This window comes from Heloderma suspectum, chromosome 15 (assembly GCF_057233095.1).
Source record: "Heloderma suspectum isolate Gila_16-S chromosome 15, 16-S_ref, whole genome shotgun sequence".
Classification (NCBI taxonomy): domain Eukaryota; kingdom Metazoa; phylum Chordata; class Lepidosauria; order Squamata; family Helodermatidae; genus Heloderma; species Heloderma suspectum.
In genome coordinates this window covers 7,834,730-7,850,377 of record NC_139472.1, presented here as the reverse complement: position 1 = coordinate 7,850,377, position 15,648 = coordinate 7,834,730, and the positions used below count along the sequence as shown (strand labels likewise).

Genomic DNA, 15,648 nt, shown 5'->3' with positions numbered 1-15,648 from the left:
TGGAAGACGGTTCCAGTTTTGAAAAGCTGGCTACCTATTTTATGGATCAACTCAAAAACGTTCTACATGCCGGATTATGTAAGGCTTTTCACATCACAGGCTCACAGGGCAGCAACGAATAGGCCAGTGCTTTTGAAGAAATTCACCGTAAGCAGAGGGAGGAGTATCTTCCTTTGAACTATAACCAAAAACACCACACACACACACACACACACGCCAGAGGCGCATCACTAATGAAAAGCTCAAGGAATTTCATAGCGGGACCATTCAAGCCAATTTTGAAACACATGTTACAGAACAAAGATAAAAGGGCTCGTGGCCCACGGATTTGCTTTCAGAGGCTCGAGACTCTACAAAGTGTCAGGGGAGGCGACGAAGAGGGCCTGAAGAAGGCAGGCGATGAAGAGGGCCTGAAGAAGGCAGCAAGAATGTTTCAAGGGTTAACACATTCAGATGACATAGTAAAACAAGCAAGTAAAATATAGGCAGTGTTCACACAGAGATTTTAATAGAACTGACAGTTTAAAAGACAGAAGCTCTCATTCCCTAACCTTGCATGCATCCACCTACACTTCACCCTCTGATTCCACAATAAAGGCTTGATGTGACCCTATTGTCCGTGCAGCCAGTAACAAAAGCTTCTCTCCTCTCTCTCCCTTCCTTTTGTGCTATGGCCATCTGTGTGGCTTGTGCAAACAAGAAAAATGACCCACTGGCCTCTCTGAACTCATGGCCAAGCTATGAAAGAAAAGGTAAACAAGGAAAAAAATCAACATCCAATCTATGAGACTGTCACTCTATTATTAATCTCTCTGGTCAGACATCCTGCAGAAACAGATGGGCAAAATTACAAAGGAAACTCCTAAAGATTCCTGACAGTGTGTTACGTGTGCTACATTTCACAAAGACAAATTGAAAGAGAAATACCTTCATCAATTTGGCTTGGTTCAGATATAATGCCCAACCACAGTTTGCCCTAAACTTAGCTGAGACTCAACTATGCTGGTGTTGCAGAAGGACAGGCAAACAAACCACAGTTTGTGTGGTTTCCCTGTTCTCCCACCTTCCCTAAGAATCCCTGGCTGCTATTCCCAAACACTGGCCCCTGAGGGCAGGGCAATGATCTAACTATGGCTGGTCCATTCAGATGCTGTGCCAAACTGCAGCTTGCCCAAACAGTGGTTTACAAACTACCTTGACAATCACAGTTTCAGATCGTGGTTTGGTAGCCACTCGCAAATCATGGTCTGTCAGAAAATGTTTGTTCAGAAACTACAACAAACCATGGGCTTGGCATTATGCCTAAACTAGGGGTGCAGGACCTCAGGCCCAGGGGCCAAATCCAGCCCTCCTGGGTTCCCTAGATGGTCATGCCCCCTTCCCCAGACCCCACTCGCTTTCCCCTATCACTGATCATTGGTTCATTGGTTTCCTGACTTTAGTGCAGTCCCCCCATACCATTCTAAAAGGTTGAAATACCCCTCCAAGGCTTAGAGGTAGTAGGAGTTTGAAGCTAAAATAGACTGGTATTCAGAGTATTTTTTGGCTCCACCCCTTTTGCCTTTGGCTCTGCCTCCCTTTGCTTTCACTGGAACGTGGCCCTGAGAGCTTCTCTGAAATGGAATTCAGCCCTCAAGCTGAAAGAGGTTCAACACCCCTGGTTTAAACTATCCCTTAGCACATTGCCCCTTTGACACACAATGAAGAGCAATGCAAAGTTAGTTAGCTTTTAATGCCTTCCAACCATCCTGTGGATTTCTGAGTCATTAACCCCCACAAGGCAGCCTTCACAGATGGCTTCAAGTGGGAAGATGGCATGTTAGAAATAAGCACTGTAGAGTTCAAGCAGTCTCCTACCCTGTCCCAGGACAGGCAGTGTGCTGGCCAGCCCACAAAGTGCATTCTGCAGGTGGCAGGGAATGAAGGTGGCATGGGGAAGGGGCCCTGATCCTTTACTACCCTGCTCACATGGCCTTCTAGCACTCCTGCTTGCCACTGCTCTACAGTACTCCAAAATCTTCCACAGATGCTGTGCTCCTGAGCAGAACTGCTGCCAAAGGCTCTGGAATGGGAATGGGATCCGAGGGCTGACTGCAAATAGCAACCGTTGCTACTGCACTTCTCCTTGCTGTTTCCACATCTAATGGTTTTGCCTTATGCGGGAGCCCCTGACCTATGAATGCTGACAACCAGGCCAAGCCAAGGATTAATATTGCTTACATCAGGACACTGTCATGTAGCGAGGAGAAGGCGAGATGTGGCTTTGGGTAGCAACAGAGGCAGCAACACAAGCGACCAAGTCAAAACAAAATGGGTAACCCAAGAAATCCCACATAGTACAACTGTTCCAACCAGAATGGCAAGATCTACATCCTCACACACTTTGAGCAGCATTTTTTAAAAAACAAAACAGGAAGAGCCCAAAAGAATGTGTTTCCTGCCAAGCCTCCCTGGGCCAGCCCTTTTTAATCCAGCTTAACCCATTACTATATGCAGCTCATCAACTACTGTCACAGAGAGATAAAGGCGGTGGCTGGCAGAAGCAATCTGCAATGCAAAGGTAAGGTTGGTATTCAAACTAAGGCTGTCAGCACCTAAACGCTTATATAATTTATTAAAGGGGAGCAAGAACAGAAAGAGCCCTGCTGGATCAGACCAAAGGTCTATCTAATCCAGCACCAGATGCCCAGTACGCAAGTAGGACATAAATGCAACAGCGCTCCACTTGCATTCCCCAGAAACTGGTTTTCAGAGGCATGTGGTACTGCATACATCTGTTACTGATAGTGTGGTAATCATCAATGCAAGGGATACACACAAACTCATCTTGGAAGTCTATATTTAAACTCGGAAAAGAGTCAATTGGTTTGTGCAAATCAACTTCAATGGGTTTGTCAGCATAAGGAAGTTGGTTGGCAAGACTGGAATTCTGGTCTCTCTCCACTGCGCTCATATCACAAGCTCCTTCTATGAGTCTTGAAAGAGGTTATCTTCAGGAAGGTTAATTCAAGGTATGCTCAACTCCCAGAAATGTAACAACAAAACCCTTGAATTCTGATGCAGAGAGGGATACTACCGCATTCATCCAACACACGTGCCCTATTCAGGCGTTCTGAAAGTGGTTAAAGTAAACATGCGAGGAGAAAGAGCACGCTATGGGTTCTCAGCCAAATTGGGAGTCTCAATCATGTGGAGAGCCTCCATGGATACATGAACCTCTCCTCTTCAGAATGTTTCCCTCCACAAGTAGAGGGCGACAGAAATGCATGAGGAGGGAGGCAGGGCTAGGGCACTCCCTTTCCTCACATGTTTACTTTAACCATTTTTAGAACCCTTGAATAGGGCTATGGTGTACTGCAGGAAGCAATCAGAAGACGCTATATATAGTCATAGAATAGTAGGGTTGGATGGGGCCTACAAGACCATCGAGTCCAACCCGCTGCTCAATGCAGGAATCCAAGTCAAAGCATCCCTGAAAGATGGCTGTCCAGCCTCGTCTTGAATGCCTCCAGTGTGGGAGAGCCCACCACCTCCCTAGCCAATTGGTTCCATTGTCATATTGCTTTAACAGTCAGGAAATTTGTCCTGATGTTCAGCCGGAATTGTGCAAAGCTGTACAATCAACATACAACCAAACCAGCTCAGAATATAACAACTGATCCTCACAATCGAAAGCAAGGGTGGGCGCTTCAGATGTTGCTGGACCGCAACTCCCATCAGCTCTAGCCAGCATAGGCAAAGATGAGAGGCTGATGGGAGTTATGGTCCAACAACATCTCGGGCCACATTACCCACCCCTGATGTAAAGAAAGAAATCCTGCTGCATGTTCTTTGAGATGTCTGAAAGAAAAACAGTCACTAGAAGGAGATGAGTAGTCTATCACATGGGTCCAAGTCAAAATGTTAGGCATGGCATGCGAATCTGATTGCATCCTGGAATCTGAGCAGCGAAACTGAACTAGCTCAGAATTTCTGTGGCCCTTCTTCAGTCACAGGTAATATCACATTCAGCTAACATTTATGAAAGATAGGTGCAAGAAGAAGAGAAAAAAGAGCAGCATGGCCACCAAACCCTATCACCACCTTGGCAGCCCCAAAACTGCATAAATCAATACTGCAGAAAATAAAAATATTAGATGGTTAGTTCCATTCTCCTTAATAAGAAGGGCCCAAAATTGGGAAGGGTGGTTGAAAGCTGAGCTCCCTGGGGCCCACGCCCACCCATGTAACTCCTAGTACAGCAACTTTAACAATAAAAGTATGGCGCTACTATTTTATGCAAGTAGAAATAAATAATGCAACTATTTTAGCACTGTAATAGAGCTGTGTTTACACTGCAAGAAAATATCCACTTTCTCTCTGATAAGTCAATTTACTTTGACATTTTTAAACAATAATATACCAGCAGTTCCTCTGGAATCCTAAATACCTTTAGAAGTTTGCAGGTTGTTATGGACAAACTTTGCTACATGTACTTAAACGTTTCCCTGGCTCACCAAGATTGCAGGTTGCATCTTTCCACAAGCCTTCGATCCAGCCCTCTGAGAAAGTCAACCCATCTTGAACTTCAACCAGAACATAGCTATGCCCTTGCGCTATTCTTATTGACTTACACAGGATAGGTTCCTGGGGAATTGTATTCCTTATTTTTAAAAGCAATTAGATTTTATTGCCTGAATATGTGATAGCTCTGGAATCTGGACAACAGAAAGAAAAAACACTTCATCACAGACAAGGCTACACACACATACACACGATAAGCTTATAGAAAACGGAAAGGAGGATTCAGACAAGTCAACTGAAGAGAGCTTGCTTATATCTATGCAGATCAAGATTACCCTTTTAAATTCCCCTGCAGAATAGCGAAAGCCATGAAATATTTTATAAAGTAATTTCTTCCATATTAGTTGCTAGGATGAAGTCCTTTAGATCCACTAGAAGCTCATCCCTTCTTAAAATGTTTCATTAAAAGAGAGTGGGTGCTTCCAGATGAAGCGTGTCCAGATTAGGGATAGCGGAGAATTTCTCCCCGAATCTTCGGGAGGCCAACGCATTCGGGCCCCCGAAATTGGTGGGGAAATTCTCCGCCAGCCCCCCCCCCCGGGATGGGACTTACCTCCTGCGAATGTCCCTCCTGGCGGCGGGTCCCGGCGGCGGTTTGGCAGCGTTTCGTCGGGGGCAGGGGCTGGTCTCCTGACCGGCTGCTGCCACCGCCATTGCAAAAAAAAAAAGTGCGGTAAAAAAAACCACACACACCCGTGATAGGCTACGTAACAATTTACGTAGCCTATCACAGCTAGATTTCCAAAGTCAGCCGTGATAGGCTACGTAAATCATCACGTAGCCTATCACAGGTGACTTTGGGAAAAAAAAAAAAAAAAAAGCGCGTACGCAAATGGCAGCGGCCCATGGGCGCCGCCATTTGCGTTCCTTATTTTGGCCCGTCTACTCTATGTAAAGATTTACGTAGACTACGGCAAAAATAAGGGCAATGCAAATAGCGTTTCCTTATTTTCGCAGTAGTCTACGTAAATCTTTACGTAGACTAGACGTGCCAAAATAAGGAACGCAAATGGCAGCGCCCATGGGCCGCCGCCATTTGTGTACGTGCTTTTTTTTTTCTTTTTTTAAAGTCACCGGTGATAGGCTACGTGATGATTTACATAGCCTATCACGGCTGACTTTGGAAATCTAGCCGTGATAGGCTACGTAAATCGTTACGTAGCCTATCACAGGTGTGTGTTTTTTTTGTTTTTTTGTTTACTTTTTTTTTTGCAGCCAGGTAGACAGGGCACTTCTACCTGGCCTGAATTTCACTGGCGACGGATGGGGCGCCTCCCCCCCGGCCTGAATTTTGGCCGGGCGAGGCGGGGCACCTCGCCCCCCTCGCCTGAACTTCGGGGGGAGAACCGAAGCGCCTCCCCCCCACTGCGAAGCAAGCTTCGAGAACAGGTAAGGGACTTTCGTCCATCCCTAGTCCAGATGACGTTATCTTCCATTTGCAGCTCTCCCATGTTTTCTCACTGTTCCTTCCATCTTTTTCTTTACCAGAAAAAATATTGTTGGCAGTAGGAGCCCTCTGTCTGGAAGCATCCACTGGGAGGAAGATTGCAATGGGAAGTCAGAAAAATGGAAACTACTCCATCCTATCGCATGTCTTAACTGTAACTGTTAACATCCATAGCTGTGTTACAATCTTTATTTTAACAAGCAAATCAACATATGTAATCAAAGTGTGTATGATGGCTTATGCCATTAGCTGATGGAGTGATTTCAAGAATTGGATCTACAGGTATATTTGAACAAAACCACCAACTCAGAAACAGAGAGGCAATAAATAATATAATTCTTTTGAACAGTCCTGAAGCTCTGATGCAATGACAAACTCTGGTTTGGCTAAAACAGGAAGTAATGAATTAAGCCCAGCATGCAATGGAGGAAGTCATGTGCTAGCACATAGTTTGGGGGATTGTCTGAATGCAACCATCCTCTCTCTCAAAGCACGCACAGTCCAAAAGCCTCCTCTTGGGGGCTGGAACAGGAATACGGGTTCCTTGGGAACAGCTTTACAATGTTACTGGAGTCAGTTCTAGGTACAGGTAGAACACACATGTGAGATTCCACAGAAATAAGAACATAAGAGCTGTTCTAGATCAAAGGCCTGCATCCTGTTCCTGCATCCTTTTCCCACAGTAGCCAACCAAATGCCTACGGAAAGCACACCCTCCTGCCCATGCTCCCCAGCAACTGGTGTGCACAGGCATACTGCCTCTGATACTGGAGGCTACAGCCATCATAACTAGTAGCCATCAATAGCCTTACCCTCCATGAATTTATCTAACCCCATTTTAAAACTGTCCAGGTTCATGGCCATCACCACATCTTGCAGAGGTTAATGCCATAGATTAGCTATGCACTATATGAAGAAGTCCTTCCTTTTATCTCTCTTGAATCTCCCACTGTTCAACTTCATGACCCCACTGGGTTCTAGTATTATGAATGAGTGAGAAAACTTACTCCTATCCATTTTCTCCACACCATACGTACTCATTATTATTTTTTTTTAAGATGGAACCCCATATGTTGAAACCTTTCCCCATAGGGAATTGCTCCACACCCTTGATGATGACGGCAAATTAGAATTACTTGATGTCTTCCTCTTAAAAAAGACTCAAGACACCTTGATCGTTTTGGTTGCATTTTTCTGTACTTTTTCCAACTCCCGTTTTGAGGTGTCGTGACCAGAACTGTACAAGAACAAACTACCATCCAAATGAAAAACTTACAATAGGAGGGGTTATATGCAGCAGCAGGTTAGTGGGAAATGCCAGTATGAATGGACCATTTTTGAATGGCCAACTTAATATGTTGGAGGAAGGCAAAACATGAAAAGCACAAAGTCTTGCTGAGAAAGTCTACAACACCTACAGAACTCTAGTTCAGTATCAAGTATGGATATGGAAACGGTATGCATATCATCATAGCTTCACACAACAGGCAAGACAACTACAGCCCTCTAAGTACACAGTGGCTGCATTCCCATGATATATCTAAAGAATTCTGGCTTATTGTGAACATGGCCACATGCCCCTGTATGCTGTCCAATCACTCCCGCTAGACCAGGGCTGTTGAACCACTTTCAGCCCAAGGGCTCAATTCCATTTTGGAGAAGCTCTCAGGGGTTGCATTCCAGTGGTGGATGGGCAAAAAGAAAAGGGGTGGGGCCAAAAATACCAGCATATTTAAGTTTAAAGCTCTTACTGCCAATAACTAAGCCTTAGGAAAGGCATTTCAAACTTTTAGAATGGAGGAAAAACTGTACTGAGAAATGACCAACAACTGGTGGTGGAGGAAAGGTGGTAGAGCCAGGGGAAGGAGGAATGGCCATCTGGGGAACACCGGAGGACCAAACCAGGACCCCAGGAGGACTGGATCTGCACTCCTGAGCTAGGCAAACCATGCATCTTCCATCTGTGGTTTATTTATTATGATGACCAAACAAGGAACTCTGACTCTCCCCAGACAAGCCAGAGTCATAAGCCAAGAACAAACCATGGCTTATGACAGGTCCATGGTTTGCTTAGCCACCCCCAGTTGCCAGAGGAGCCAAGCAGGAGTGATTGAGCACCATGCACCAGCAAGCTGGCTCATTGGCAATCAGCCAAAATTCTAAATAATTCTGCTTGTGTTATGCAAACATGGCCACTGGGTTTCCAATATGGCCTGCAATCCCAAACAGATATCCACACCCAGCTACCTATGACAAAGTCTTTATCTTGGGAAAATGTAGCATCACACACTGCTAACAAACCCACGGGCAAGGCAGTTATGGCGTAACTTGATGCATCCAGGTACATAAATAGGAATGCTTCCTAAAAGCAGCCAACTGACTCATCCACAAACCTACGGAGAACCTTGGAAGTCAGTTATTCTCAGCTTGCCATTTCTATGGCAACAGCCTAGACTCATTTCATTGAGAAGCCAAGAATCAAAAGTGGAGGTGCTCATATGGCAATGCACTACCTCAGATAATACATATCAAGATATTTTAGGTGTCCAAGGCTGCTACTCTTTGGTTTCCAGGTTAAAACAAGAACAGCCTCTTAAAATGAACGTCAAGCTCCATCTGCAGCAATACAAAACATCTCGGGAACATTTCATGCAAGGGCTGCTGGCTTTTTAACTGAATTCATTGTTTGTGAGAGCTTATGACTTGCAACACCTCTATCTAGGAAACGAAATGAACATTTGCTAGCTTGCTCCAGTTATATTTGTCTTATCCATTATCATCTTTGTTTTTTAAAGAAATTCTCACTAAAGCCCTGTGAATTAAGTTATACTGAGTGATATATTAACTCATCCCAGGACACTCAGTGAACTGCTGAATCGAGATTTAAATCTGCCCTGAAATTTAATATCCTAGCTATGGCTCTTCAGGTATTGTTCGGTCCATTCTGATTCACCAGAGCAGACAGAGAACTCTGTTGTAAAGACAATTTTGCACAAGCTAGTTACCAGCCAATGATAACTGACTAAGAATTAGCCTGTTTCTCAAGCTAGTTACCAGCCAATGATAACTGACTAAGAATTAGCCTGTTTGTTTCTGCTTTGCTCCTTCCTGCTAGTGCGGGCACTAAACAAACCAGGAAGGGTTTATTTAGCATGACGCCCAAAATGGAGATCCTGGGTTCTCAGTCCCTTCACAAGCCAGAACCACACTGAGGGCATCTCTACCCCAGCCTAAAACCCTGAATTTAAAACGGAGCTTTCTGCTTCTGTTTTAAATGCAGGATCACAACGACTCTCTTTTTCACATGCTTCCTTTCCCCACCTCCCTTTTCCCCATATCTGAGTCTTCCATATCTTGCACTGGTCTCACTCCTTGTCACTTTTCCTCTCCTCGGGGAGGAAACTCAAGGGGAACACAATGGAGTAATTTGATAGCTCAATATCTGCAATCTATTTAAAAACAGAACAAAGGGCATTTAGTGCAGGAGATGCCTTGGAGGGTCACGGCGTCATGTAAAGAGCCCACAAACTTCTGTGAAGGAGCAATCTCAATCGCAGGATAAAAGCCCCTTGTGAAGAAAGCCCGAGTCAGCAAAAGGTTGCACAGAGCTGTACACTGTAAGCAAGATGGCCAGGGATAAGAACAGTTGAGATCCAACACATGGTGGGAAATGAGGCAAGGAAACACCACAAAATGAAAGCATTATGGACAATTGCAGAGACACAATCCTTGGAGCTACACAAATGAATCTGAAATAGTCATTTTGTAGAAAATAAGGAAATGGACTACAGACAGAAAATGGACTAGAAGGAAATGAACTAGAGACAGAATGTATCTTCCTTCGATGAAGTGCTAAGATGTGCACACATACCAGCATTTCACATAGAGTGCTATAATTAGACATATAAAAAGACAGCAGACAATGAAGACAATGGAAAATATCTGCATCACATTCAATGCAAAAAAATTAAAATAGCACCGGCAGTTTAAGTAAAGCTTTAGAGTTCTACTGCTCAATAGGCAGCTACCCAAACGACACAAAGCCAAGGGTGTTTCCCTCTTTCCCTTCCCTCATTGTCACCATCCTGTACCACTCTCAGTTACTTGAGTGGCTGCTTTATGATGGGGAAGAGCTGTAGCTCAGTAGTAAAGCACCTGCTCTGCATGCAGAAAGTGTCAAGTTCAATACCGAGCAGCTATAGATAGGGCTGGGAAATTCCCTTGCCTGAAACCCTGGGGAGTTGTTGTATTTATTCTGTACGGACCGACAGAAATATATAAAAACAGCCATAAAATCTAAAAACTAAATGTCAGTTTTCTAAAAACTATATCATGTTTCTAAGATATTGTGCATGCAGAGTATCATAGAAGACAATAAAAACTGGGTGTCATTCAAAACTGTGGCACCAGCAACCACCATAAACAGAAGGTACCTGGAACAGGTAACGCCAACAGGGAACAGGTCAAGGGTTAGGCAGGCTCCTCCCACAAGTTAATAAAATTCATACTGCTACTGAGATAGCCTCAGTTCATGTCATCATGGAACCCTATCACGGGCTCAGTAATGCACGGCCATTACTGTGCAGTTGTCCATCCTATTTTCCTTTCCTACCTTTGGTTTCTACAGTTTGGATGCATAGTGCTCCAGCTAATAATTTAATTACACACAACTTTGAAAAGGAGAGAGGCAACAAGGCAGGCAATCACAGCAAGGGCCCACATTAAGTGCTTGTTTGTAGAACGGAAGAAATTTGTTTATCTGATATTTCAAAAGGCCCAACCTGGTAATTAACCATTCTGTTTGCAAACCAGCTCTCGTATGCTTTTGTGTTCCAGCTATAATTAGTTTCCATCACAGTGGCACTAACAGCAACTTTGAGCATCGGGGCTAACCCTGGCCACCTGTTTTGGAGAACTCAGTGGCTTTAAACACTGGTGGCCTTTATGCAGCCATTTCATGCAGCATTGACCATCACGGATGCCCCTGGGTGGCATCCACAGTTAACTATTGGAAAATGTTGTGCAAACTAGGCTTTCATTGATTTCTAGAGCCAAGTCTAGTAGGGTTTTCTTCCCTGTTAGGCTGGCATATAACTGTCACTCTAGCCTGGCCATACAACACTAGATTGGCTACATGGCATTTAGATGTGGGGATGCATGGGTCAGGGAAGAGGGCACATCACTAGTAGCAGATAGCACTGAGGTTTCCAATGTGGTGCCCGTGGGCACCAATGTGCCCAGAGACACATCTCTTGGCACCCGCCTGGCTCCCTGCCCCTTCTGATTTTATTTCTAAAGATTTAAAAAATATTAATTTGGGAGGGGTTGTGGCTCAGTAGCAGAGCCCCTGCTTTGTATGCAGGAGGTCCCAGGTTCAATCCCCAGCTTCTCCAGGTAGGGCTGAAAAAATTCCTACCTGAAACCCCGGTGAGTCACTGCCAGTCAGTATTGACAATACTGGGCTATATGGGCCAATGGTCTGACTCGGTATACGGCAGCTTCCTATGTTCCTAATTTAAAATGGGAGGCTGATGAAATGTTGCCCTCCAGCACCATTTATATTTAGGCTCAAAGGAGTGGTTTGTGTTTTGGAGATCAGCCCCCACTTCTGCCCTGCACTTAGGTTCTTGGCCAAGTTACTTTCTTCTTGGTTTCACCAGTTTGCGCTCTGGGAAATGAGTATTTTGTGACCAGTTATGCCTACCATGGTAGCCATTTTTTAGAATGCCAGCATGTACTCTGTTAGGCTACATTTGGAAAGCATTTGTTTGCATCCTGCTACGTCAAAGGTAGCATTTTATTTGATTCAGTTTTCTTAAAGGCATTATCATTACTGTTATGGCACGATCCCGGATTGAGGCAAGCTAATTCCGAGGGGAATAGAGGTACATAATTCAACTGGAGATGGAACAGCAGGAACCTCTCCATCAGCTCCACTCAGAGACCAGCTGCCATTTGACTCCTCCCTTCACTGCCATATTTCCATTCAAGTCGCTCATTAAAAGAACCACCACAGAACTTGAATTATTGGTGATTCTGCGTTTGCTTGTTTTCCTTTTCCTTCCACATCCCTTGCGTGTCATGTCTTTTAGACTGTAAACCTGTGGGCAGGGACTGAGTTCTTCTTCTTGTTGAACCTTTGTACTGTGTTTAGTACAATTTCGATACTTCAGAAACAATTTTAAAAAATGATAAACTGGCTTAAGAGCAGGTAAACTCAGTCTTACCAGGCCAACTACACGACACCTCTGGGCAAAGCTTTTGACCCCTGTCCAGTGGAACATTTGAATTCTAAAACTGCTATTCTCTTGCTTATTCTCATAACCACAGTACTATGCCTGTTATTTCCATTCAACAGATGGGAAATCGAGACCCAATAGCAACTTGTTCAATGACACTATTTTAAAAATATTTTTAAAGACCACCTCTTTCTTGATAGGGTTCACTCAGGGACTCTCTGGCTAAGCAGGGTACAGAATACAACACAATCCAATATGGGCTCACTGCCATTAGAAAACTATGCAAATTGCTTCAAGCCAAGCCTTAACTTTTGCCCTAGGGAGATACAAGAGCTGAAGCAAATACCTGTTTCTTGTGACTTTATCTATATTAGCCCCCGCCAACTCAGTTCCCTCCAGATGTGTGGGATTACAGCTCCCATCCTTCCCAGCCAGTGTAGGTGTGATGGGAGCTGTAGTCCCACACATCTAGAGGGGGCCAGGTCGGGCAAGTCTGATCTATATCCAGGAAGTGTTGTTTGCTTAGTTGCTCCAGTACTCGAGGCAAAATTTATTAATTTATTTATTTAAAACATTTGAATCCCGCCCTATATCATTAAGATCTGAGGGTGGCATACAGATAAAATCAATTTAAATGGCATAAAACAACGAATAATTTAAACAGCTAAAAACATATTAAACCAGCTAATACCTATGAGAAAGTCTAAAACAATAAAACAGTTAAAGCGGTGTGCAACTTTAAGGAATTCAATTAACCCTTAAAGGCCATGTTTTAACTTGGCACTGAAATGAAAACAATGTCTGCAGCAATAAGACCTCCATGGGGAGGGCATTCCACAACCAGGGTGCCACAGCAGAGAAGGCCCTCTCCCACGTCCCACCATAGTCCCACAACATACCTCTGTAAACCGGTTGCTAGGGAACATGAGCAGGAGGGTGCTGTTGCACACATGCCCTACTTGAGGCCTTCCCACAGGCAGCTGGTTGGGCACTGTGTGAACGAAATGCTGGATGAGATGGATCCTTGGTCTGATCCACCATGGCTCTTCTTATATTTTTGTGTTTTATTTTTTAGCATGGATATTAATCAGTCACCATGGGCAAGCATGCTTACTGGAAGCCTGAATTTGGAAAGCATTCCAGAGCAAGACGTGTTCGTTTCCTCTTCCAAATACATTCTAACACTACTATCCAATCCCTCCCCAACCAGATTAAGAGAGACACAGCATCTTAAGCATTCCATCTTCGTCCTCTGGAAGCAGATGTCTACAATGCAGATAGTCTTGAGCACGGTGGCGTGAGCGGACAAATCTGTAAACAATACATTCTAAGTGTTTGAGTCCATGCCTTTACTGAATCTATTTCCCAGCCACGTTAAGTAAACAATATGCAAAGGGCAAGACAGGCCCACCATGCCATTTTCAACCACTAAATTATGCAGAACTTGGATTTAATTTTTAATTAAGCTGCCTTGCTGTTGCATAAGGATGTGCCCTTGATCACTGTTCAAACTGCTATTTTTCACTCCAAGGAAAACACACACACACACACACACACCACCAAGCAGAACTGGAACGCAGCTCCATCTGAAGAGCATCTATACCTCTCATTTGTTTAAAGCAGGGCTGGCAAGCCACTTTGGGCCAGAGGGAAAATTCAGTTTTGGGGAAAGCCTCAGGGTGGGTATTCCAAGTCGTGGGAGGGGCCAAAGGCAAAAAGGGGTACCAGCATATTTTAACTTTAAAGCTCTTACTGCCAGCAACTAAGCCTTAGGAGAGGCATTTCAGCCTTTTAGGATGGGTACAAAAACATGCAAAAGCTGGGAAGCAACCAAACTTGGAAACAACTGCCATGTAGTTGGGGTGGGGCCAGAGGAAGAGGAACCACAGAAGGCCAGATTGTAAGACTTAGCAGGCCAGATTTGGCCCATGAGCCCAAGGTTCAACACCCATGGTTTAAAGCATAAAGAAAAACAGTAAGCTTAGGTTTTGGGGTGGGGTGAGAGTTACAGTAGCGCAGAGTGAGAGTGTGTGTGTGCGCATGTAAAAGAGACAGAAAGAGACTCTGACTGACTTTTAAATCCATAACACCAATGAAGTATATGCCTTTGGGCCTGCTTGAATCCATTAAGGAAAAGTGACCTAGCTTTCAATTTCTGTTTTAAGCTAAAAGCCAAGAAGTCCCAAGGTAAAAAAAAAGCTAGGAAGCCCAAAGTGACTGTGAATTTGTCCAACCCCAACCCCCGCCCCCACCAAGACAAAAGCAGATCCAAGGCCTAGGGCTGAGGATTGTGTTTTGTTTTGTTTTTCAATTCAGGCTCTCTACTCACTTGAGGATGCAGCTGTAGCATATGGCTGGATAGAAGATAACCTTCCCCCTGTGATAAGAGTGCACACATGAGCGCAAGCCCACAAAGCAGCCTCAGTTAACAAAGACGAGGCATCCCACATGGTGAAAGCTACAAGAGACTTTGGGAAGGTTAACTGATGGCAGGCAGGACAACGAACAGCATCAATTAGTGTATTTGTACATCTTCTCTTAGACAAACAAATAAGTCCATTATTTCTCAAATGCTTGTGCTAAATAAATGATATTTTCCAGTTAATACTGAATTCCAGTCTCTGCAAGTGCACCATCAAAACAGCCACCATTTGCTGGTTTTACAGAAATTGTTTCTCCGTTATTTTCCATTCAGATAGCCCTATAAATTATGATTTCTTAGGCAACTCTCAAAATAGACTGTGTTCAATGTCAAAACAAGCTGATGGAGCAGGGATGCTTCCAGATGAGGCCTTTATTGTGCCTTCACCCTCCCTCATTCACAGAGAGTCCAGATGAGGTTGTGATCCATTTGTCTTTTTTTAAACTGCAAAAAACTCAGTAAGGAGGGAATGAGCAGAAGAACAGTGCGCTTTTTCAGTAGGCACAGACAGGCCGATGTGCGACAGAGGCACAGTGGGGGAAGTTGCCCCTGCTGAAGATAGACAATGTGTTGAGAAAACTCCTCCTTTCTATATTGCGTACATTTCTGATCACAGAGCCATTTCATGTCATGCAGAAACCCTTTCTCCTCCCAAGGTCTATCTGAGCTTGCAAAGCAAGGAGAGTTCCACTGCATATAGCAGCAATTAACTTCTGCAATTAACTTCTGAGTAAGCATGTGCAGGATACAGCTGCAACCCTCTTACCAGTGCTGGATCACTTTTTTTTAAATTTCAAAGTCTCACCATGCTGTGACAATTACGGTGACGAATATGGTGACAATTGTGCAAAAGCTGCCTTTTTTTTTTTTTTTTTTAGAGAGAGAAAGGAAAAGCTGACACACATCCCATCAATTTCACCTGCTGTCTTCCCTTTTCCCTTTGAAGAAATAGCATTTGAAATCCATGAATCAAAGAA

General features: G+C 44.2%; 1 protein-coding gene across 6 annotated transcripts in view; it reads right to left on the bottom strand.

The window, feature by feature from the left end:
- KIF1B (kinesin family member 1B) overlaps positions 1-15,648 on the bottom strand; it is a 157,140-nt gene that overhangs the window by 116,006 nt on the left and 25,486 nt on the right. The gene's annotated exons all lie outside the window — the stretch shown is intronic.